This window comes from Agrilus planipennis, unplaced genomic scaffold (assembly GCF_000699045.2).
Source record: "Agrilus planipennis isolate EAB-ADULT unplaced genomic scaffold, Apla_2.0 scaffold27, whole genome shotgun sequence".
Lineage (NCBI taxonomy): Eukaryota > Metazoa > Arthropoda > Insecta > Coleoptera > Buprestidae > Agrilus > Agrilus planipennis.
In genome coordinates, this window is record NW_020439094.1 from 88,006 (window position 1) to 93,319 (window position 5,314).

At 31.7% G+C, this 5,314-nt stretch overlaps 1 protein-coding gene across 1 annotated transcript in view; it reads left to right on the forward strand.

Annotated features, from left to right (window-relative positions):
- Positions 1-1,846: 1,846 nt before the first annotated feature.
- LOC108735383 (prolactin-releasing peptide receptor-like) overlaps positions 1,847-5,314 on the forward strand; it is a 120,511-nt gene continuing 117,043 nt past the window's right edge. The window contains exon 1 of the mRNA XM_018467322.1: positions 1,847-1,892. The gene's annotated coding sequence lies outside the window, so the exon portion shown is untranslated. The remainder of the gene's footprint in view (positions 1,893-5,314) is intronic.

Here is a 5,314-nt window from a genome sequence, read left to right on the forward strand (position 1 = left end):
ATTATTTACGAAGAATATTCAAATGATAACACTAATTTATATGATTTATTTTATATTGAACAAAACTAAATCTGAATTAAACGTATCTATGATAATAAAATGATATGTATAAACTTGTATAAAATGAAAACACTTATTACTTATGTATGAATGGCCTGATAAGTCCGAGATGACACATCTGTAAAATAAACAAAAGAAATATATGAGCGACCAATTCAACCATCAATAAATCAATATAACGAAGTGAATAAACACATAATAGTTTATGATTTATATTACAATCTTTTCCGGATCACAGGTATTAAGGGTCAACTCGCGAAATACCTCCTCGGAAAATAAATTACGCTAGTCTAGAGTATCTACCATGGTAAACAGTGTAACGGCATGCTTTCACTAAGGTACTAAGGGTCAACTCGCATAGTACCCACTCTATAAACAACTAGCGGAGTATGAAGGGTCAACTCGCATCATACTCGAACACCAAAGCACTAAGGGTCAACTCGCATAGTGCTCAACACACATATTGAAATATAATCATAAAAGCTCATAATCATTAATGTAAATGAATTACAATTAATTAACCAAGTAAAATTGATCACCCAGTGAAATAACTCACCTTTAAGGTATATTGATAGCAACAAAACTAACACTTTCACAAAACAGGTGAATAATACTATTTAACTGATTTTTATATTTTCCACTAACGACGACTTACGAAAGACTGTATGTATAAAAGAGATCTTGCCATCAGGAACCGTGCGTGTGGTTATTAAAAGGGTCGCTTGTTCTAGGCGTTATCACGTCGTTCATATAAACAAAGTCTAAAGAATTTGGACGCATAAATTATAACATCTGAAGACTGCTTCATAATATTTTAGCCTTAACAAAAAGATTCGTTTTACGAAAATAACTTACTTCTTACAAATTATCGAGAGTCGACTCTATATGTGTAAAAAAATGGACGCTTATATTTCACTTTGCACCCAAAACAACAGCACAAGCATTTAGGTTTGTGTCTGCGTTAGTTGTATGGAGGATAGAGGTAAAGAGAACTATCTCTGTTGTGAAAAAGTGTCCGTCAAAATGCACTGAATTAGGGTGGCGCCATATTAGCAACAGGGTAAATTTCAAAAAAAGCGCCAAAAGTAAATATTTCCTAAAAAACTATTATACATCATACTGTTGACTGGAAATACGACAGATACTGAGGCGAATCGCTTTTTACAGCTTTCAATTTACGTCCACATGGACAACTTTTCACTGTACAAACTTTTATTATTTCTATTCATTGTTATGGTGTTATAGGGGGATGATGAGGATAACGTGGGTAGAAAAGGTTAGAAATGAAGAGGTATTACAAAGAATAGGAGAACAGAGGACTCCATGGAAGTCAATAAGAAATATGCGAGATAGGTTAGGAGGACACCTTCTTAGGCATGAAGGTCTGGTCAGAGACATATTAGAGGCAGAAACAGGAGTTAAGAGGGGTAGAGGTAGACCTAGATTGGATTACTGTTCGCAAATAGTTAAGGATGTGGGTTGTTCTAGTTTTAGGGAAATGCAAAGATTAGCTCAGGATAGGAAAGAGTGGAGGTACGTGTCCAACCAGTCTTGGGACTGACGACTTTATGATGATGATGATGATTTATTATTGTATGTAAAGGATGTATGTTTTTTTTTGTTTCTTTTTTAAATATTTTTAGCTTTAATTGTTGACTAAATCCTGTGACTAATTTTTATGTACACCCTAAACAAATCCACTTGATAGAAGTATCATAATAAATTATTAAAATGTCTCCTTTTTGCAGGTTGTCAATAGTTTGACTACAGTGGGTGTTTTTAGACAATTATTCGTTAGTTGTTGTGCCTACAGTTTCAATGAAAAACATCTGGTAAGTAAAATACATGCGTTTTTAAGACATTTTACTTTTGAAAACAAAAAAAAAATTTTTTTTTGAATTTGTCGTGGTTATTAGAGTTATTTTTTTAACGATTAGTAAAATGACTACTTCACCTAGAATATTACTCGGAAAGTTCATTTTGTTGTTATGTAGTAAAAACGGATGAACAACTAATATGACAAAAAAAAAGAATGTGCTTTTGTTTTTACCACGCAAGAAAATATGCTCATTTAACATGTTTTAAAAATGATTAACAAAAATTAAGGAATGTAAAGAAGTCACCCAATATTGAAACATTACCAAAATGGTGAAAAACTGAATTTTTCCTTTCTTTATTTTTTTTTCTTTGTTGTTATTGTGTAGATATACTTGAANCTAGATATTATTAGATGTCCCTCAGGATAGTTTTGCTTTGCATCTAAAGCTGCTTGATGCAGACTCCTAATCGCTAAAAGTGGTGCACATTTTGTTCTGTATGTTACAGTGCAAAGACGATATTAACGAATTGGTTCGTTGGGATTTGTGCCCCAAAAAATTATTTGCCAATCACGGTCGCGTGTATCAACCTTGATTTGGCGATACATTTTTGTAATGTCAGCTGATAAAACATATTGATGTGTTCGAAAACGCGTTTAAATAGAAAAGAGGTCTTCTTGAATAGTAGTTCCTAACAATAATTTATCGTTTAAACTAAATTGATTTGATGTTTTTGCGGAACCGTCGAATACAATTCTTATTTTGGTAGTTAAGCTATCGGTTTTAAATATAGCATGATGTGGTAAATAGAACACATCTTGATTTTTATTAAAGTCGGGTTGTACTATCTCCATATGACTTAATGAGTTATAGTGTGGGGTTCTTTTGTAACCTTTTTTCTAACTGATGAAATCGTTTTAAGGCCATATCTCGCGATTCGCCTATTTTAATTTCGGTTTTTAATGGAAGTCTAACTACGAAACGTCCGGTTGTTTCTCGTTTATAATTTTTTACAAAATGAATTTCACAAGCGGTTTCTTCTATTGTACAATTATTGTAGTGATCATTAATAGCCTCAATTTCTCAAAATTTTGTTAATTGTAGATCGAGTTGTACAAAATTGCATGTTTTATTATGATATTGCAACCCATTTAATATCCACCCGAAATGTGTTTTTTGAAGTCTATGATTTGGACAAACTTTAATGCTACCTACACATAATATTTCCCAGAATAATTCTGCGCCTATTAGTATATCAATTTCACGAGATATATTAAAATTTGGATCAGCTAAGGTGATTTCTTGAATATTTACTTGGTTTTTAGAGAACGAAATTGATGGTAAATAATCGGCTAAATTTTGCAACACAAAACAAACTAAAGTTTTTTGAAAAGAATTTAACCGTGATTTGATTTTTACATTTGTTGAATAATTTACTTGCAAACTGCTATTGCATACTCCCCCTAGTGTAAAATTTACGTTTGAAAGCGGCAAATTTAATGTTTTAATTTTTCGGAAATTAAATTAAGTTGAGACCCTGCGTCTAATAAAGCTCTGCACGGCTGAAGCTTACATTAACGGTTATATACAAGAATTTCAATGTTTGAATGTTATCAGAAGATTTATGATTTTGTCTAAAGCAATTTGAACATAAATTGGTTTTTTGTATGAACTTAATTCGATCATTAAGAGCCATTTTAATAAGTTTATCGCATTGGTTAATGTAATGTTTGAACTTACACAGAGGACAACTTAACGTATTCGGCTTAAAATGTGTTTAAAAAATTTTGTTTTGGTTTATTAAATGAATTCTTGTTTGTAATTTTATCGGTTTGCATTCTTACCCTTTCAAAACTGACATAATTTTTGGTTTGTTCTAGAGTTTGTATCAATTGACAACGATTGGATAAGAAATTAATTACATGTTCAATTGAAGGCAGTTCGGAAGTCATTGGCGACTCTAACTCTTTAATTAGTCATTTATTTTGATATCGCTCTTTTAATAATTGTCAAGCAGTATCGTAATTATCTGACGATGCAGTTAACGAGTTAATTACCCGCGCAGCCTCAGAGGTTAGACACATCTTTAAATAATAAAATTTTTCGATATTGTTGATATTAGTATTGTTATGAATAACGAACACAAATAAATCATAAAAGGAATACGACTCTTCGTAATTGCCGCTAAAATGAGGTAAGTCGATTTTAGGCAACTGAATATTATTATTGACTGTTTGGGGCGAATTTTAACTTTTATTACTATTGTTGCTATCAGCATCTTTATTATTAGAAACGAACGAATCAATTTTAGCGTTATATGCCGCAACTACAGCGTAATAAGCTTTTTCAAACTCATCTCGTTCTTGAAAATCTAATTCTGATTTGTCCAACAACTCTATATTCAGCTGTACATTCTCAAATTCGCTTAACCAAGGTTTTATATCATCTAATGTACTTATTAATTGTTCCTTAATATTAGGACAATCCTTAAGTGTAGTGATAAAATTAGTAGCTTTAGTTAATTTTGATTTAATTACAGTTCTCTGCGATACGAGAGGTTTTCTATCAGTCATGATATTAGATTTATCTATAAAACAAAAAATTAAAATAAAACGATAGACAAACGAAGAGATGTATACATTTAAAATCAGGTTAAAAAAGGATTAGGAAGTGAGAGTTGCCACTAACTTGTTTTGGTTGCATTAATTGTTGATTTCCCTTGGTGAAGATGGATGGAAAACCTCGTTGTTGAGTGATGGCACACTGTCGATGGATTGATTTGTTTCGTCGACGATAGTTCAAAGACTACCGACCTAATTACGATAAAACTTGGTATCATACATTGTTCGGTGAGGCCGATCTCGTTTCAGCCCCGTATTTTGCTTTTGGATTTCTTTTTAAGTAACACTTTTGGTTTTATTGGTTTTTATTATACATACACTTTTATTCACAATATTTACAGTTTATTCCAATAAAATTGGATTGTTGGGTATAAGAATAATCGTTGTATTTGATTTGTCTTTACACTTAATGAATTTCGGTGATTTAGTAGATAAAATTGTTTCGGTTTAAATATTTGCTTGTTTTCGGTTAACTCGACAGACTTGAATTCTCTTATTTGTCCCAAAAAATATCTTAAATACTACCTAAAACTAACTCCCTCCAAGGTACCCTATTCGAAGAATTATTTTTGTTGTTGCAACCACCAACAAGACGTTGACCTGTAAAATGGTCGGTACCTGGGTTGAATAATGGCATTTCCAGACCCTCGGTACGCTGGAAGCCTTGAATATCTATTGTAGTAAAGTAATAAAATTTACAGGCCAACGCTTGAAAGATGTGCAACTTTCACCATTATATTTAAACTTAAAACTAAAATATGTATACACTGAAAATAATATTAAACTATTTACCAACAAACAAAAACAATCGAATAT